The sequence below is a fragment of the Phyllobates terribilis genome, unplaced genomic scaffold (assembly GCF_046119375.1).
Source record: "Phyllobates terribilis strain yellow unplaced genomic scaffold, ASM4611937v1 Scaffold_11__3_contigs__length_659146591, whole genome shotgun sequence".
In the NCBI taxonomy this organism is placed as follows: Eukaryota; Metazoa; Chordata; class Amphibia; order Anura; family Dendrobatidae; genus Phyllobates; species Phyllobates terribilis.
The window spans coordinates 466,989,839-467,010,757 of NW_027362771.1; the positions used below are offsets into that span (position 1 = coordinate 466,989,839).

Below are 20,919 nucleotides of genomic sequence, written 5' to 3' on the forward strand. Positions count from 1 at the left end.
TAGCTGTGATTACCTGCCCGCCTTCCCTGGGAGCCACCCGCTTCCTTACAAGGACTGCCCCCTTGTATAGTTGCTCAGAGGTTCCACCTCCCAGACCCGTTACAGTTTGCTCGGGCCATGGAACCCGGTCGTCCCCAGATCTCCGATCTGCACCAGGAAGTCTTACGTCAGAAATCTCAGCAGGAGGTGGTACTGTCCTATCTACGGTCCGTTAACTCTCGTCTAGGCGCATTGTGTGCCTCGTCTTTGTCTACCTCTGGTCCAGCCGTGCCCCTTTCTGTGGTACCGCAATCCAGTCCCTTCATGGTACCCGACTATGGACCTCGGCTTCTGGCACCTCCACGCTTTGCCGGCGAACCTACTTTAGCTCGGGGTTTCATAAACCAGTGCACCCTGCACTTTGAGCTATTGGCATACCAGTTCATCTCCGATCGGGCCAAGGTGGCCTTCATCATGTCCCATCTCACTGGGGAGGCACTGGCATGGCTAAATCCCCTGTGGGAGAGAGGGGATCCCCTGGTGTCCGACCTGCCGTCTTTCCTCGCTGCTTTCCGGAAAGTCTTCGATGAACCTGGACGGAAAACCTCTTCTGCCTCCTCTCTGCTACGTCTCCACCAAGGGAGTCTCACCGTGGGCCAATATGCCATACGGTTCCGCACCCTCGCTTCTGAGCTTGCCTGGGAAAATGAGGCTCTGGTGTCCGTCTTCTGGGAGGGTCTTTCCGGTTGGATTAAGGACGAGTTAGCTGGTCGGGACATTCCTACCACTCTGGATGACCTGGTGTCACTAGCTACCCGGATTGGCATCCGGTTCCAAGAACGTGCCAAAGAGACTGCCTGGGAGAAAGACTTTTCTTGCTCTGCTCCTACTTCCCTGAGACCTGCCTCTCAACCAGTCACTCCGCGGGCGCTCTCGCCTGAACCTATGCAGATCGACCAGACCAAGATGGTCAGATCTCGCCAAGAATCTCGCCGAGCCGAGGGAAGCTGTTTCTATTGTGGCAGTAAGGAGCACTTCATCCGTTCCTGCCCGGAAAAGCCGGGAAACGCCAGTGTCTAGGACCGCTCGGAGAGGTCGTCCTAGACAAAAGTAAGCCCTCTCCGTCTCTGACTTTACCGGTCTCTATTTGCTTGGGGAGAAAACCGTCACTTTGAACTCGCCCACCTGGATTCTGGAGCTGCTGGAAACCTCATATCCCAGTCTCTGGTAGAGAGATACCGTATTCCCACCAAGTCCCTGGCTGAACCATTGTCAGTCGTCTCCGTGGATGGAAGACTTCTCTCGGAGACCATCCTGCTAGTCACTGAACCCATAACCCTGCAGGTGGGAATGCTGCACTCTGAGGAAATCTCATTCCATGTGCTGTCCGGACTTTCTCACTCCCTGTTGCTAGGTCTACCTTGGCTCCAGACACACGAACCCGTATTGAACTGGCGATCCGGTGAAGTACTCCGATGGGGTCCAGACTGCCATAGGACCTGCCTGGTTCCGGTCCGCCCAGATCGCCCTCCGCCTACTCCAGCTAATTTACCAGGTCTTCCGGCTCCTTACTGACCCTATGCGGACGTCTTCGGTAAGAAGGAAGCAGAGACGTTGCCACCCCATAGGCCATTTGACTGCCCGATCGACCTGGTACCTGGCACCACTCCTCCCCGTGGGCGTATCTACCCGTTGTCTGCAGCCGAGACCCGGTCCATGTCTGAGTACATTGAAGAGAATCTAGCTAGGGGATTTATCCGAAAATCTACCTCCCCGGCTGGAGCCGGATTCTTCTTTGTCAAAAAGAAAGATGGCTCGCTACGTCCCTGTATTGACTACAGAGGACTCAATCTCATCACAGTAAAAAACAAATACCCCCTGCCGCTCATCTCCGAATTGTTTGACCGTCTCAAGGGCGCCAGGATCTTCTCCAAGCTGGATCTACGAGGAACATATAACCTGGTCCGTATCCGTCAAGGAGACGAGTGGAAGACGGCATTCAATACCCGGGACGGTCACTATGAGTACCTTGTGATGCCCTTCGGTCTCTGTAATGCTCCCGCTGTCTTTCAAGAACTAGTCAACGACATCTGCCGTGACCTCCTGTACTCCTGCGTAGTGGTATACCTGGACGATATCTTGGTCTTCTCTCCGGATCTCCCACACACCGAAGGGATGTTCGTCAGGTCCTGCTTAGGCTTCGGCAGAACCACCTCTATGCCAAATACGAGAAGTGCCTCTTCGACCAGACCTTCCTACCGTTCTTGGGCTATGTCATCTCCCAGACAGGTCTGCAAATGGATCCCGAGAAGCTCTCTTCCGTTCTAAAATGGCCTCGTCCTGAAGGTTTGAAGGCGATACAGCGATTCCTGGGCTTCGCTAATTACTATCGTCTTTTCATCCCACACTTCTCGTCTCGGACTGCTCCCATATCTGCACTTACCCGTAAGGGGGATAATCCCAGGACATGGTCGCCTGAAGCCGAGGAGGCCTTCCTTTCCTTAAAGAAAGCCTTCGCCTCTGCTCCCGTCCTGCACCGTCCGGACTGTAATAAACAATTCTACCTGGAGGTTGATGCCTCCTCCTCCGGAGCTGGAGCGGTACTCACCCAAAAATCTTCTACCGGGAGAATGGTAACCTGCGGCTTCTTCTCCAAAATCTTCTCCTCGTCTGAGCGCAACTACTCCATAGGAGACCGTGAATTGCTAGCCATCAAATTGGCACTGGGGGAGTGGCGCTATCTGCTTGAAGGGGCTCTCTACCCGGTAATTATCTACACGGATCACAAAAACCTGGCATATCTCCAAAATGCCCAGAGACTCAATCCTCGCCAGGCCCGGTGGTCGTTGTTTTTTGCCCGCTTCGACTTCATTCTTCATTTCCATCCGGCGGACAAGAACGTCAAAGCTGGTGGCCTACCCTGCGTAAGGACGTGGTTGACTTTTTCACGGCCTGCTCATCCTGTGCCCGTAACAAAGTTCCCAGACATCTTCCAGCCGGCCATCTCCTGCCCCTTCCCATACCTGCTGCTCCTTGGCAGCACATTGCTATGGACTTTATCACTGATCTTCCTATTTCTGCCAGTTGTACAGTCATTTGGGTTGTCGCTGACCGCTTTTCTAAGATGGCCCACTTCATTCCCCTGCCTGGTCTCCCATCTGCACCCGAGCTGGCTAAAGACTTTATCCGCCACATCTTCCGTCTCCATGGCCTGCCCCTCCACATCGTGTCGGATCGTGGGGTTCAGTTCACCTCACGCTTCTGGAGAGCCACATGTAAGCTGCTTGACATCACCCTGGACTTCTCCTCCGCTTACCACCCACAGTCCAATGGTCAAGTGGAGCAGATCAATCAGATCCTGACCAGTTACCTCCGGCACTTCGTTAATGCACACCATTCGGACTGGGTGGATCTCCTACCATGGGCCAAGTTCTCTTACAATAACCATGAGAGCGAATCCTCTTCCAAATCCCCGTTCTTTATAGTCGGTGGCCAACATCCCCGGATTCCACTTCCTGTCTCCATTTCTGTGGACAACCCTGCTGCGGAGTCTCTTGTCAGCGAATTTTCTACTATTTGGGAGAGTACCAGGTCCGCTCTTCTTCTGTCCTCTGAGCGGATGAAGAGATATGCTGATAAGAGACGTCTGGATCCGCCTCAATTCCGTCCGGGAGACAAGGTTTGGCTCTCGTCCAAACATGTGCGGCTCAAAGTACCCTCCTTCAAGTTAGGACCTCGATTCATCGGTCCCTTCGAAGTCCTCAGGCAAATTAACCCTGTGGCCTACAAATTAAAACTCCCGGCCACCCTACGGATTCCCAACTCCTTCCACGTATCTCACCTCAAACCGGTTGTCTTTAACTCTTTTTCCAATAATCCAGGTGCCCCTCCTGCTCCGGTTTCCGCTGATGACGTCTTTGAGGTAGAGAGTATTCTGGCCTCCAAGAGGGTAAGAGGAAAAACCTTTTTTCTGGTGGATTGAAAGGGGTTTGGTCCTGAAGAGAGAACTTGGGAACCCAGGGAGAACATCAACGCCCCGCTTCTCCTTGAAAAATTTCTTTCTGGCCAAAAAAAGAGGGGGCCTAAAGGGGGGGTACTGTAGCATCGACGTCTCTGCCCCGTACTAGTCAGAGACGCCGCCCCTCTCACCTCCCCGCTCCTGGCGCGGCGTCCTCCAGCGCTTCTCTCCCCGCTGCTTCCGACACGCGCTCCTTCCCCGGCAGTGTGCTTAGGGCGCGCGCGCGCTCCCCCTCTCTTAAAGGGACCGCGCGCGCCGTCCTAAGGAGTCCCCGGCCAATTGCCGGAGGACCTCCCATATATAAGGCACCTCCTCCAAAATGGAGGTGCCCGAGCAATGTTGTTGCAAAGCCTTCACTCTGCTTCAGCCCTCAGGTCCCGTTACCAGTCACCTGCCAGTCACCTGCCAGATTCCTGCTTGTTACCTGCCAGTCACCTTCCAGATTCCTGCTTGTTACCTGCCAGTTACCTGCCAGATTCCTGCTTGTTACCTGCCAGTCACCTACCAGATTCCTGCTTGATACCTGCCTGATATCTGCTTACCTGCTTGCAAGCCTGCGGTCTGACGGTCTGCCTTCCGACACCTGTCAGTCTGTCTATGGACCAGCCTGCCCGCTCACCTGGGAGCGCTCACCTACTACCTGTCTGCTAGCCTACCTGGAGGCTCCGCCGTCACGTGCTGTGACCACCTGCCTGTCCAGAGACTCTTGCCCGCTCACCTGGGAGCGCTCACCTGCTACCTGCCTGCTATCCTACCTGGAGGCTCCGCCGTCACTTGCTGTGACCACTTGCCTGTTCAGAGACTCTTGCCCGCTCACCTGGGAGCGTCCACCTGCTACCTGCCTGCTAGCCTACCTGGAGGCTCTGCCGTCACTTGCCGTGACCACCCGCCTGTCAAGAGACTGTCCCCGTCACTTGCCATGACCTCCTGCCCTTCTACCCAGAGACTGTCCCCGTCACTAGCCGTGACTACCTGCCCGCCTTCCCTGGGAGCCACCCGCTTCCTTACAAGGACTGCCCCCTTGTATAGTTGCTCAGAGGTTCCACCTCCCAGACCCGTTACAAATATTAGTCTATGGAGCAATACTGTACCGCTAAAAGAAATCTGATTAATATAAAATAAGAAAATAAAGTAGTGTGCTACATTATTTGCATTACTGGCATCCTTGCCAACTCTCCTGGAACTTCCGGAAGGTTTACAGAAAAATACAGCCCCTCTCAGACAAATAAGTCGACATATAATGAGTCAACACATCCTCTGGGTACCACCTATATCCATTGGAAACCTCTTGGAAGCATTTCCAGAATATTTCCTGTTCCTGACAATGAATTTCAATGTCAGTCAATGTTGATCTTGTAACTTAGGGTGCCTATCCTTGTGGGGTGCACTTACATAGTGCTGAGCAGCCCGCCTGATCTAATAGTATGGGCGTCACTAATAGGCTGTAAGCCAAACACTGTGCACTACTTGTGTGTGACTGGTGCCCAATGTACAGTGGCTTGCGAAAGTATTTACCCCCTTGACATTTTTTGTGTTTTGCTACCTCTTAACCAGGAATTTCACAGGTTTTGTTAAGGGTTTACATAAGTTCATGTAAAGAACATGCCTACAACTGTGAACATTTGGTTTTCATTTTATTGTGAAGCAAACAAAAAGGACAAAATAACTGAAAACTTCAGTGTGCAGAACTATTCATCCCGCCTAAAGTCAGTACTTTGTAGAGCCTCCTTTTGCGGCAATTACAGCTGCAAGTCGCTTTGGATAAGTTTCTATTAGCTTTCCACATCTTACCACTGCAATATTTGCCCATTCGCCAAGGCAAAACTGCTCTAGCTCCTTCAAGTTTAGACAGTTTCATCAGGTGAACAGCAATCTTCTAGTCTTAGCAAAGATTTTCAATTGGATTAAGGTCTAGACTTTGACTAGGCCACTCCAAAACTCCAAAACATTTACACGTTTCCCCTTAAGCCATGCGAATGTTGCTTTAGCAGTATGCCTTGCATCATTGTCTTGTTGAAATCACTGACAGACTGAAACAGGTTTTGCTCAAGAATAACCCCGTATTTTGCACCATCCATCTTCCCCTCTACTCGGATCATTTTCCTTGTCCCTGCTCCCGAAAAACATCCCAACAGCATGATGCTGCCACCACCATGTTTCACTGTGGGAATGGTGTTCTTGGGGTGATGAGCTGTGTTGGTTTGGCGCCAAACATAGCGTTTACCTTGGTGGTCAAAAAGTTATAGTTTGGTTTCATCTGACCACAGCACCTTTCTCCATACATTTGGGGAATCTCCCATGTTTCTTTTGCCAAACTCAAAATGAGCCTTACAATTTTTGTGTGTAAGTAAAGGCTTCTTTCTGCCCACTCTTCCATAAAGGTCACCTTTAAGCAGTGTGCAGATTCTTGTGGTCATATGGACAGATACTGCAGTCTCTGCTTGGAAACTCTGCAGCTCCTTCAGGGTTATCTTTGGTCACTGTGCTGCCTCTCTGATTAGTGCCCTACTTGCCCAGGCTGAGATTTTTGGTGGGCGGCCCTCTCTTGACAGGTTTGTTGTGGTACCATGTTCTTTCCATTTGATGATAATGGGTTTGATGGTGCTTTGGGAGATCATCAGAGATTGGGATATTGTTTTTATAACCCAACCCTAACTTGTACTTTTCATCAACTTTGTCCCTGACTTGTTTGGATTTCTACTTGGTCTCCATGATATTGTTTGGTTAGCGGTGCCTCTTTCTTAATGGTTTTGCAGCTTATGTGGCCTTTCAGAAAAGGTAAAGTGTATATACTGACAGACCATGTGACACTTAGATTGCACACAGGTAGACTTCCTTTCACTAAGCATGTGACTTATGAAGGTAATTGCTTGCACTAGAAATTTTTAAGGGATTCATAGCAAAATGGGTGAATATATATGCACTTGCCAATTTTTAGTTATTTGATCCCATAAATGTAATTTATACCTATATTTTTCTCACTTCACTTCAACAACTTAGGCTATTTAGGGCTGATTCATTACACACAAATCTTAATACAAAAATATTTAAACACAATTTGCAATGTAAAAAAAATAGGTAAAAAGCAAAGGGGGTAAATACTTTCGCAAACCACTGTAAGCCTTATCCATGTGCAATTTTAATACTAGGCGACCACCCTGTCCATGAATTGGCAGGCTGTGAGTGATTGTTTCATCAGTATTTTGCACCTATGTTACCTCCGCTTTTATCAAGGAGGCTGCTGCCTCCAGTAAGTACATTTGTTTTCTGACCTGAGTTGGTAAATTAGGCTGCCTTTTTTCTTCCATATATATATTTTTTTACAGTGAATGTCTCATCATTGGATGGAGTCCCACATTTGTGCTTTCAAGGAAGCATGGAACAGAGGTGACAAACAATGAGCTTGCCGTACTCTAAATTCTCCTGGTCAGCCAAAAGTAGGCAAGAAGGTTTGGCAAGTGTGTCATATGGTGATATATTGCAACCTGTGCAACCACACAGGGACCCAAAAGGCAAAGAGGGCCACTTCCAGCTCCAAAGAAGGTGGAATTGTGCATTATGATGAACCATTGGACCGAAAGGGTCCATGTATTGTTCTTGCGCAGGAGCCCTCCGCTGTCTGTGTCCACTTAGTTCTATTATTATGTTATGTTATTAACTAAATTTGGTTAACAAGAATCTGTCTGCAGGTTTTTGCTACCTCTTCTCAGAGCAGCCTGATGTAGGCAAAGCAAAGCTAAATCCAACAATGTATCACTTAGATAACTGGGTGCAGCCGCTCTGACACAATCACAGCTTTTAGCTTTAGCAATGCAGCAGAGCTGAGAAAGCTGCCCCCACCAACACCAGGTTCTGTATCTACAATGTCCATAGACAGGGAGGTGCTTATCACAGGAGGGGGCGTGATGGACCAGGGCTCAAATACCAGCTAGTCACAGCAATGATAAGCTACTGGTGCTAAAACAATCATTGTTAGCAAACAAAATCTGGGAGCTTGATAAGAGAGACATCACTGAAATCTGTGTTTTAACACTTACCTCATGCTGTCTTCAGATTACATAGCAAACACCTGCTGACAGATTCCCTTTAACTTTAACCATGGATGTTGTGGCTGTAAACTCTGCAAGTATGTGAGGTTGTAATATAATCATCATTGTACAATGTGAAGATCTGAGATTGTGGGTTTTAATAATCACCTAGGCAGGTTAACGATGCAAAATTATTTTATTCCTTATATCCATGGTAATACAGCAATTCCAGGTAAATGTCCAAAATACAATTGTCTCAGTTCACAAGATCCCCTCCCCGGGGCGGAAATTCAACTACCTTTGTGCCAAGCGATACTGACTGTCCCCCAACTTTTGATTGATCCACAGATTTCATATCTCCAGCCAGTATAGTCCATACTCACAGTCCACAATACTCTATATGACAAATAAAACGATAGAAGCAAAGGTATACAGTAGCAATAGTCCATTAAGAAAGTTTATCAAATCCAGATGACAGATCTCACAACTGTAGGATGCTTATCCAGCCCAGTTGGCAGCCGATCTCTACTCCATAAGCCATCAATCCATCCATTGTCCAGGTCCTCAGACTAGATCCTATCCCTTCGACGACATTCCACCAACTCTCCACTAAACATGTGGCTTCTTTTCTCCTTCACTGAGATCAGCCCCCTGAATGGGCAGAACTGGTCTTCACCTCCCCCCCCAAAGCTAAGTGTGCATTAGTAGAGGTATTTTTCTCAGGTCAAACCCATCACCTGGGTCTGCATGTGAGACTCCCTGCTGTGGTGGCTCCACTGGATCTACTTTCAACACTCACACTATGGGTCTAGTCGCTGTTTGATCAATGGTTAGAGGCAACTGAGATACTAATGAGATTACTGGAATGCTGGACACTTTACAAGTGAAATTAGTGCACATACTGACGAGCAAGCAGAACAATAAAATGCAGCAAGAAATCACTAATAAAACACAGCAATAAGATAAACAAACATCGGTGCTCCATGCTGGAAAAGTCTTTAGTAAATGGGCTGCTCCTCACATACACCTCCAATGTATTCACCTCCAATATCAGATATGTGGGAGTTTGCTTGCCAGCACCCCCACGATAAGCTATTACAAGAGGTCATGGTCTCCAATCAGCGTTCACCTTTTCAGAATGCTGCACATTCAGTAGTAGAAGTTACTCTTCTGGGTATTAGAGGCTTCTCCCAATCACTTAAGTAGAACAAAGCTGCAATACCCAACATAGCTTGTACAGATGTAAAATGTAATGTACAGAACACTGTAGTAATTCATGGGTGAGGGTGGCTAGTGTTAAAGGTGTTGTCCTGCCTTAGGCTACAAATCTGCAGTCACTCGATGTGACTTGTGAATCCTCACATCATATGCACTGTGCACTTTTAGGGTTTTCCAGTGCCAGATTGGGAACAGACGGTCATGTAACCACAAGTTTGTAACTTGCATACTTCCAGACAAATTCCAACTAGACTGTATACAGCCTCGCTTAATACACTTGCACCCATCTAGTTGGCATATGACCGCATGTACGCAAATCACACACTTGCGGCCATGTACCCGTCGGTGCCGGCACTGGAGAATCTTCACAGCGCGCAGTGAACAGAGTGACTGCAGACTTATAGCCTAAGGCTGGACAACCACTTTAAAATCAACATTGATTCCGAATATTTAAATCCCAGATAACTTTATATCGCGTTTATTACAAAATACTATTGTCTATCTGCAATAATTGACATCATCGATCAGATGACATTATTATCTCACACTTGACACATTGATCCTCGAAATCACATACAGTACCGACCAAAAGTTTGGACACACCTTCTCATTTAAAGATTTTTCTGTATTTTCTTGGCTATGAAAATTGTACATTCACGCTGAAAGCATCAAAACTATGAATTAACACATGTCTAATTATATACTTAACAAAAAAGTGTGAAACAACTGACAATTTGTCTTATATTCTAGGTTCTTCAAAGTAGCCACCTTTTGCTTTGATGACTGCTTTGCACACTCTTGGCATTCTCTTTATGAGCTTCAAGAGGTAGTCACTGGAAATGTTTTTCACTTCACAGGTGTGCCCTGTCAGGTTTAATAAGTGGGACCATCAGTTGTGTTGTGCAGAAGTCTGATGGATACACAGCTGATAGTCCTACTGAATAGACTGTTTGAATTTGTATTATGGCAAGAAAAAAGCAGCTAAGTAAAGAAAAACGAATGGCCATCATTATTTTAAGAAATGAAGGTCAGTCAGTCTGAAAAATTGGGAAAACTTTGAAAGTGTCCTCAAGTGCAGTTGCAAAAACCATCAAGCGCTACAAAGAAACTGGCTCACATGAGGCCCGACCCAGGAAAGGAATACCAAGAGTCACCTCTGCTTCTGAGGATAAGTTTATCCGAGTCACCAGCCTCAGAAATTGCAGGTTAACAGCAGCTCAGATTAGAGACCAGGTCAATGCCACACAGAGTTCTAGCAGCAGACACATCTCTTCGACAACTGTTAAGAGGAGACTTTGTGCAGCAGGCCTTCATGGTAAAATAGCTGCTAGGAAACCACTGCTAAGGGCAGGCAACAAGCAGAAGAGTCTTGTTCGGGCTAAAGAACACAAGGTATGGACATTAGACCAGTGGAAATCTGTGCTTTGGTCTGATGAGTCCAAATTTGAGATCTTTGGTTCCAACCACCGTGTCTTTGTGCGACGCAGAAAAGGTGAACGGATGGACTCTACATGCCTGGTTCCCACCGTGAAGCATGGAGGAGTAGGTGTGATGGTGTGGGGGTGCTTTGCTGGTGACACTGTTGGGGATTTATTCAAAATTGAAGGCATACTGAACCAGCATCGCTACCACAGCATCTTGCAGTGACATGCTATTCCATCCGGTTTGCGTTTAGTTGGACCATCATTTATTTTTCAACAGGACAATGACCCCAAACACACCTCCAGGCTGTGTAAGGGCTATTTGACCAAGAAGGAGAGTGATGGGGTGCTATGCCACATGACCAGGCCTCCACAGTCCCCAGACCTGAACACAATCGAGATGGTTTGGGGTGAGCTGGACCGCAGAGTAAAGACAAAAGAGCCAACAAGTGCTAAGCATCTCTGGGAATTCCTTCAAGATTGTTGGAAGACCATTTCCGGTGACTACCTCTTGAAGCTCATCAAGAGAATGCCAAGAGTGTGCAAAGCAGTCATCAAAGCAAAAGATGGCTACTTTGAAGAACCTAGAATATAAGACATATTTTCAGTTGTTTCACACTTTTTTGTTAAGTATATAATTCCTCATGTGTTAATTCATAGTTTTGATGCCTTCAGTGTGAATGTACAAATTTCATAGTCATGAAAATACAGAAAAAGCTTTAAATGAGAAGGTGTGTCCAAACTGTTGGTTTGTACTGTATGTTTTTTCTGGGTGAAGCTTTTCTTTAGTTATATCAGCTAAATGTTAGAACAAGAATGGAAAAAATCGATTAAGGATTTTAGGAATAAACTAATCTGTCTTTGATTCTGCTGGAACATTTTTTGTAAAAGGCACAAGTCCATCACTAATCATCCATGCCCCTCCTCCATGTCTTCTGTTGAATAAAAGCTTTTCATTTACACATTTGTGTTCTCTCGGCTGATACAAATGTAGAATATATAATTGCATAAATCATACCACCCAAATACCAGCTGTGGGTGTGAGCTGGCATCCATCTCAGGCAAGACATAAGTGTGTCACCCACATTTGTCACTTACAGTGTATGCGTATCCACACGTATCTTTGGCAGTGGCAGGTCATCTGATTGGGCATCTGCATCTACAACAAAGCGTTACATGAACAGTTGATATAATTCAGATTTTTTTAGCAGATGAGACACATTTTTTGCTGGTAATTAATTAGTTAACAGTATTTAAGGACCACCCATGCACAGAGTTCACATTGCTACATGGAGAATTGGACTTCCTGGCAATTAATTAACAATTAATTATTTGTGTTATTCAGATAAGTTCATTAAAATAAAAAAATTACTTTCCGACAAAATAGCAATAACGATTTGTGGATGAAAACACTGGTGTTTCCTAGTTAGATTACTTTCCACTCAACTTCACTTAAGCCCCACACTGGAAATGTGGACGAGAAAACTGTAGTTAATTGTGACATTTTAATAATGGGGAAATCAAAAACCTTTACAGGGCCATGAAAACAAATTAGTGCAAAATATGACAATTTTTGACATATCTTTCCCTCCCCTCCACACGAGGGGAGGTTTCTACAGAAAAAAAAAAAAAAAAGCAGCAATACGATTGCACATGATGCTATCAACAAGCTTCTCTGATCTCGCACTAATGAATTTTATCCAAGCCCGAACCATCTGTCTGTGAGCTTGGTGAGTGCGTTTCACATTTCCCCCAGAATGTGAATAACAGGGACGGCAGACAAGACAATTCATCTCGCTTCCCGTTACCCACACTTCTGCAATAACCTTGTTAAGTGGGATCTGTACCCACTGAAAAGCACCAGCGCTGGTTTATAGCATAAGCCTGACATACTACAGCTGAGCGGTTGCGTCCATTTCACTATCAAATAAGACTTCCTTTCTCCTTCTCGTTCTCTCTTCCGCAAAAATGGAAGAAGAAGAAAAAAGGAAGGGAAAGGGGGGGGGGGGGGCGGGTGCGACGACAAAGTTGGCAATTTGATTCAAACAAAAGAAGCTGAAAATCTATAAGCATGAAAACTCTGAAGCTTCTGGCAAATAGAATTTTAATTAGTATGCTATTTTTCTCTTAGACAGATGAGGGATGCCCCCTATTGACATAGCAGGCAGACTGGTTAAAAAAAAAGAGACAGAGGAGGGGGGTGCATAGGGTGGGGGGCAGATGCAGGGCTAGCCAGCAAACACTGCAGATTGCAAATTATATCTCAAACCCTGCCAAGTCTCCGCTTTTGGCATCAGATTTGAAATGACACCCTGGAAAAGGGATAAAGAAGCCCTCAGCTAGAGGATAAAAATGAGGGTGTTTTACGCTGCGATAAGTCTTTGCTTAAAACCCACATGGTCAGGAGTACATCAGGGCTTTAAAATATTCATAGCGAGCAGTGAAAATGAGGAGATGAAGACATATTTGTTGCTTGGTCACATGAAAACTCATTGTGCATATTAATACAACAATAGCGTTCATTTTAAAGGCGCGGGCCATTGTAATATGCCCATTGAATGCAACAAAGCTGAAGAGGTACATTACACTGGGTGCAACCAAATGGCAAATGAATGTATCAGTGCTGTGGTAATGGCTGACTCTTCTTTCAAGGTCATCAATGATTCCTTTGCCATGTTTTAATAATGTTCACACAACCCAGGCTTTATATGGCATTCTATTCTTTTCCAGCACAACTTTTATTTTTAGGGATTATATGTAAAATATTAGAGACATGGTCTAGTGACACTTAGGCTATTTTTTTTAGCATGTTTCTGTATGGAAGTCCATATGTCTCCATACTACTGTATATTCTTGATGTGTTGCCTTCGCAAAGTTCTATGTTGCCAAGTCTTTCTGCCTCAGAATTAATGCTATTGTATTGAATTTGGAGACATATGTAGTACAATATGGTGACATTTTGGCTTCTCACAACACTTTACCAACATAGAGGTATTACAGCTTAGTTTTGTATGAAATCATAAGAAGGCATCCATAGGATCTTATGGTTCATTTAGATGTATCCCAATTTTTGGACATATTTAAATGATGAAAAAAATGAAGAATGTTGTAAAAAAAAAAATTTTCTTTGTCTTGCCATTTTCCAAGACCCGTAATATTTTTAGTTTTCTGTTTATGGGGCTAATTGAGGGCTTATTTTATACTTTTTATTGATATTAATTTTGTATACATAGAGTGCTTTGATTGCTTATTATTAAATTTTTTATGGAGGTTAGGTGACATAAAACACACAACTCTGGCTTTTTGAGATTTTTCTTTCTTTACGGAGTCTACCAGTCAGGTTAATTAAATCTAGATTTTCATAGTTCGGACAAATGCGGCGATACCAAATATGTTTATTTTACATTTTTTTCCTTTCTATATTTTTAATGTTGTAAAAGGGGGGTAATTTGAAAATTTAAAACTTGTTTTATGGACATTATTTTTTTGGTCTCCTTTGGGCACTTGAACCTGTGATTGTTTAATTGCTTATATTATATACTGTAATACTCACAGTATTACAGTACATAGTGAAAATCTTGGTCTCATTCTGACACGTTATAGTATTACATTGTAAAAGTGACTCCCAGCTTACAAATAGAGCCCAGTGTGAGCCGGAAAGTCAGAATAGTCGTCACGTGACCCAGAAGAGGACAGGAGCGGCACTGAAAACCAGGGAAGATGGCAAACGGTGAGTACATTAATGCACCTACACTACACTACATATACATTTGCACAGGTTTAGCTAATAAAAAGTTTAATGGCAGTGCTTCTTTAACTGTGCATATATGGTTTCGCACACCTGCTTTTCTAGTCACATTCATACTGCGACGACAGCCACAAATTGTTTTGTGCACTTGTACCTACAGCATGTCTTGTTACATCCTTTTGAATAATCAGGGTTGAAAATGCAATTGTTATGCTAGCATAAAAAAATAAATAAATAACATACCAAAGCTAAGAATGTGGGTACAGAAGCACCACCACCACCATAGGCATCGGCCGTCCGGGCAGTAGTGCTAATAAATGCTGGCCATAATTGGCATCCTTTGCCTCTGGTAAGTGTGTTATTGTGGAGGAAGCGGAGGGCATTATGGAATATATGGCACAACACTCATCTCAGTCACACCAGCATGATGTTACCTCTGACAGTGACACCTTCAGTTTGAATCAGTGTTCTGCACAGAATAATCTGCTTGATCACAACTAAGAGGGGTCATTTTAGGCGTCTTTTTTTATTTTAAATAATATGCAAAGTCAGACATTGTACTATGTTATTAAATGGGTTGTTGGTTACTTTATATGGTAAAATAAGTTTCACAATACTAAGGCTGTGCTTGTGTTAAAGAGTTTGAAAAGGGTTGGATACCATGCTTGGAGACCTCAGTGTTTTACACTTATCTTTTTAGGGAAATTGGGGGCTTTGAACTGGGGTATTCAAATTTAAAAGTAGTCAATTGTTTCCAATGAACACCATCCTTTTCAAAGAAATTATATTGGCAAAATGATGTAACCGCATTAATAAGTGAATCATGCCTCATTCCTGGGCAACAATTTTATTTTTTGGCCATCTTAACAGGCTAAGTTAATTTCTTGGTAACAATGGCGAATTGCTGTTGGCTTTCTCTAATATAATAGAAGTATATTATAGGTTCTTTTCTATATGTAAAGCTATGCTCACATGACAGTATGGCTTACGTCTGGCATTTATTCGGGGAAAATCTGCTATATGATAGTCCCTCAACCAAATTTTATTGAAATATATTTAAAAAGGATGTGCTGATGCATAATATCTAAATGTTTGCCAGTAAAACAATCTATTTGAATGCATGCTGTATGTCAGTTTCATTAACGCTTATGGACAGGAAAATCTTCTAATTTTATGTTAATATTTGTTGTCAGTGTACACTAGAGATGAGCGGTGTTCGACTAGAACTGTTCGCCAATCTCAAAATCGAGCTGTTTTGGGCGGTGTTCGAGTCGTTCGACGAACGCGAACGATTTGCAAAAAATTCGGCTGTTCGAGGTTATGTTCGATAACTGTTCGTGCACCAAAAGCGTGTCCTGCATGTCTGGCGCTATTTAGAGCACCAATCATGCAGGGATTGTCTGCCACTCACTGTAATGCCACAGCCATGGTGGTTGTGGCATTACAGTGGTTGCCCAAATCGATGGGAACAGTGCTCCCAGTGAAACATGAAAAGCCAGCAATTCAGCAGCGGCATACACCGGTACCCGACAATTTAGAACAGAAAGAATAGAGCATCACACATAGATTAGATAGATAGAAACATGTCAGTCACATATATATGAAGTACAGTGACAGTGTTGGTTACTGTACTTGTCATTTATTATTAAATGATTTATTAAAAAAAATATTAGTGTTTTCATGCACCGTCTTTTTAAAAAAGCCGGCCAGCAATTCAGCATCGGTAACCGACAATTTATAACAGAAAGAATAGAGCTTCACACATAGATTAGATACATAGAAACATGTCAGTCTCATATATAAGAAGTACAGTGATAGTGTTGATTACTGTACTTGTCATTTAGTGTTAAAATAAAGGATTTATTAAAAAAAAAATTGGCGTGGGTTTGCCCGTAATTTTAGTCTCTAGCGGAGGTTAAGCAGACGGCTGGGGCTGATGTTTGAAGCCTGGGAAGGGGGTAATACCCAGGGAGCTTCCCAGGCTACTAATATCAGCCCCCAGCTGAATACCTAGCCTTTACTAGCTATTAAAATGGGGGACCCCAAAAAAATGACGTAGGGTCCCCCCTATTTTAATAGCTAGCAAAGGCTAGGCAGACAGCTGGGGGTTGATATTAATAGCCCAGGAAGGGTGCCATTAATATTGGCCCCCTCCCAGGCTAGAAACACCAGCCGTCAGCCGGCCCAGAAATGGGGAATCCATAGGATGCGCCAATTCTGGCACTTAGCCTCGCTCTTCCCACTGCCCTGTAGCGGTGGCAGTGGGGTAATAGGGCTGGCGTTGATGTCAGCTTATAATGCCAGCTGACATCAAGCCCAGGATAGTAATGGAGAGGCGTCTATAAGACACCCCCATTACTAACCCCATAGTGAAAGTTAAAAAAAAAACCACAAACACCCAGAATAAAGTCTTTTAATTGAAATCAACACACAATTCTTTATTGTTCTAAATTAAACCATACTTACAATCACGCCCATTCCAGCTGAAGCCAATGTCTTCTGCAATAAAAGTAAAATAATAAAGCAACATCATCCTTACCTTTCCATGGTTTCAACGACAGCTTCAGCTCTGCTACATTCACATGACAGGCTGGATCGCAGCCGAAAGCGGCCATCCAGCTTGCCATGCTGCAGACACTGAGAAGCGCAGGCATGCTTGTGCTCCTCAGTGTCTCGCTGTGACGGCATAAAGATGAGCCGAGGTCATGTCCAATGAACTCAGCTCACCTCATGCACCTCACTGACAGTGTGGGAAAATTCTCCTGCGCTTGCAGTCAGCGTGAGAGAATTCTCCTGCAGAAGTGCTGAGCGCAGGAGATTTTTCCCACGCTGTCAGTGATGTGCATGAGGTGAGCTCATGTCCAATGAACTCAGCTCACCTCATGCACGTCACTGACAGCGTGGGAGAATTCTCCTGCGCTCAGCGCTTGAGCAGGAGAATTCTCCCACGCTGGGATGGCATTGAGATGACAGGCTGGATCACAGCTGAGCGGTGCCATCCAGCTTGTCATCCTTCAGAGACACTGCAGAGCGCAAGAAGACATTGCAGAAGACATTGGCTTCAGCTGGAATGGGCGTAATGGTAAGTATGGTTTAATTTAGAACATTAAAAAATTGTGTGTTTATTTCAATTCAAGGACTTTATTCTGGGTGTTGTGTTTTTTTAAATACTTTACTAGAAATTCATGGCGGTCATGTCTAATATTGGCGTGACCCCATGAATTTCGGGCTTAGGGCCAGCTGATGATGCCTAGCTGGCCCTAACCCCTTTATTACCCAGTGAGCCACCGCACCAGGGCCCTGGATGAGTTGGGTACAGCACCAGAAGTTGGCGCTTCTATGAACGCGCCATTTTCTGGGGTGGCTGCGGACTGCAATTTGCAGCGGGGTGGGCCCAGAAAGCTTGGGCCTCCCTGCACTGCGGATTCCAGCCCCCAGCTGCCTAGTTGTACCTGGCTGGACACAATAATAGGGCGAAGCCCCACATATTTTTTTTTTTAATTATTTCATGAAATTCATGAAATAATTAAAAAAAAAAGGCTTCCCTATATTGTTGTGTCCGGCCAGGTACAAATAGGCATCTGGTGGTTGGGGGCAGCCCGTTCCTGGATGCTGTACCTGGCTGGCATACAAAAATATGATAAAGCCCACGTCAAAATTTTTGGGAAAAATATAGGGAAACCCCAAACCCCCAGATGCCTATTTGTACCTGGCTGGAAACAAAAATACAGGGAAGCCCTTTTTTTAATTATTTCATGAATTTCATGAAATAATTAAAAAAAAATTGCCGTGGGGCTTCGCCCTATTTTTGTGTCCAGCCAGGTACAGCAGGCAGGAACGGGCTGCCCCCAACCACCAGCTGCCTATTTGTACCTGACCGGACACAGCAATATAGGGAAGGCCTTTTTTTTTAAATTATTTCATGCATTTCATGAAATAATTAAAAAAAAAAATACGTGGGGCTTCGCCCTATTATTGTGTCCAGCCAGGTACAACTAGGCAGCTGGAGGCTGGAATCCGCAGTGCAGGGAGGCCCAAGCTTTCTGGCCCACCCCCTCTGCAAATTGCAGTCCGTAGCCACCCCAGAAAATGGCGTGTTCATAGAAGCGCCATCTTCTGGCGCTGTACCCAACTCACCCAGGGCCCTGGTGCGGTGGCTCACTAGGTAATAAAGGGGTTAGGGCCAGCTTGGCATTATCAGCTGGCCCTAAGCCCGAAATTCATGGGGTCACGCCAATATTAGACATGACAGCCATAAATTTCTACTAAAGTATTTAAAAAAACACAACACCCAGAATAAAGTCCTTTAATGGAAATAAACACACAATTTTTTAATGTTCTAAATTAAACCATACTTACCATCACGCCCATTCCAGCTGAAGCCAACGATCTCCTGCAATAAAAGTAAAATAATAAAGCAATCTCATCCTTACCTTTCCATGATTCCCACGACAGCTTCAGCTCTGCTACATTGACACGACAGGCTGGATCGCAGCCGAAAGCTGCCATCCAGCTTGCCACGCCACAGACACTGAGAAGCGCAGGCATGCTTGCGCTCCTCAGTGTCTCGCTGTGACGGCATCCAGATGAGCCGAGGTCATGTCCAATGAACTCGGCTCACCTCATGCATGTCACTGACAACATGGGAAAATTCTCCTGCGCTCAGCGCTTCAGCAGGAGAATTCTCTCACGCTGACTGCAAGCGCAGGAGAATTTTCCCACGCTGTCAGTGACGTGCATGAGGTGAGCTGAGTTCATTGGACATGACCTCGGCTCATCTTTATGCCGTCACAGCGAGACACTGAGGAGCACAAGGATGCCTGCGCTTCTCAGTGTCTGCGGCATGGCAAGCTGGATGGCCGCTTTCGGCTGCGATCCAGCCTGTCATGTGAATGTAGCAGAGCTGAAGCTGTCATGGGAACCATGGAAAGGTAAGGATGATGTTGCGTTATTATTTTACTTTTATTGCAGAAGACATTGGCTTCAGCTGGAATGGGCGTGATGGTAAGTATGGTTTAATTTAGAACAATAAAGAATTGTGTGTTTATTTCAATTAAATGACTTTTTTCTGGGTGTTTGTGGTCTTTTTTAACTTTGACTATGGGGTTAGTAATGGGGGTGTCTTATAGACGCCTCTCCATTACTAACCTGGGCTTGATGTCAGCTGGCATTATAAGCTGACATCAACCCCAGCCCTATTACCCCACTGCCACCGCTACAGGGCAGTGGGAAGAGCGAGGCTAAGTGCCAGAATTGGCGCATCCTATGGATGCGCCATTTCTGGGGCAGCTGACGGCTGGTGTTTCTAGCCTGGGAGGGGGGCCAATATTCATGGCACCCTTCCTGGGCTATTAATATCAGCCCCCAGCTGTCTGCCTAGCCTTTGCTAGCTATTAAAATAGGGGGGACCCCAAGTCATTATTTTGGGGGTCCCCCATTTTAATAGCTAGTAAAGGCTTAACCTGCGCTAGAGATTAAAATTACGGGCAAACCCATGCCAATTTTTTTTTAATAAATCCTTTATTTTAACACTAAATGACAAGTACAATAATCAACACTATCACTGTACTTCTTATATATGTGACTGACATGTTTTTATGTATCTAATCTATGTGTGATGCTCTATTCTTTCTGTTATAAATTGTCGGGTACCGATGCTGAATTGCCGGCGGCTTTTTTAAAGAGACGGTGCATGAAAACACTATTTTTTTTTAATAAATCCTTTAACACTAAATGACAAGTACAGTAAGCAACAATGTCGCTGTACTTCTTATATATGTGACTGACATGTTTCTATCTATCTAATCTATGTGTGATGCTTTATTTTTTCTGTTCTAAATTGTCGGGTACCGGTGTATGCCGCTGCTGAATTGCCGGCTGGCTTTTGTAAAGAGAGTGTCCTCTGAGCAGTTTGTCAGCTTTTGGACTCCTTTGAACGTGTTTTCTACGTGTTTCTATGTGTTTTTGTTTGCCTGCCATTGGTTTTAACGGTGTTCGACGGTGTTCTAAGGTGTTCGACGAACAGTTCCACGAACATCCCGGTGTTCGACGAACCGAACCGAACCCGAACACTACGGGGGTGGCTCAACACTAGTGTACACACGGGATGTTACCAACCTTTCCCAGTTCCAGCATCGTGCATGGCCAGCCAGATCCATCACTTCTCCTCTGTACTGGCAATGCTTGGGCTCTGATGATGTTATCACCTAGGTTATTTAAACCCAACTCAGCAACAGAACAACGCCTAAGTATTCAGGTTATTGATCCTATACACTGCACCAATACTGCAAACCAAACTCTGTTAATCTAGTCGTCATGGCTCCAGCACTACTACAATAAACTCAATTGTACAACTAGATTGCCAAGAGCTTTGCAAATACACTTCTTGAAGTGAGAACCGGAAAAATCATCAATAAGGTTTAATAAGTTACTAGTGTTGCAAGCCATAAGAAATAGACCTTAGCATCAAGTAAGGGGTTCCAAAGTCAATTCCAAATTGTGTTGTCC

At 45.0% G+C, this 20,919-nt stretch overlaps 1 long non-coding RNA gene across 1 annotated transcript in view; it reads right to left on the reverse strand.

The window, feature by feature from the left end:
* Positions 1-20,919, reverse strand: part of LOC141165242 (uncharacterized) — a 414,314-nt gene that overhangs the window by 104,540 nt on the left and 288,855 nt on the right. The window contains exon 2 of the long non-coding RNA XR_012251110.1: positions 11,763-11,823. This is a non-coding gene — a long non-coding RNA (uncharacterized lncRNA). The remainder of the gene's footprint in view (positions 1-11,762; positions 11,824-20,919) is intronic.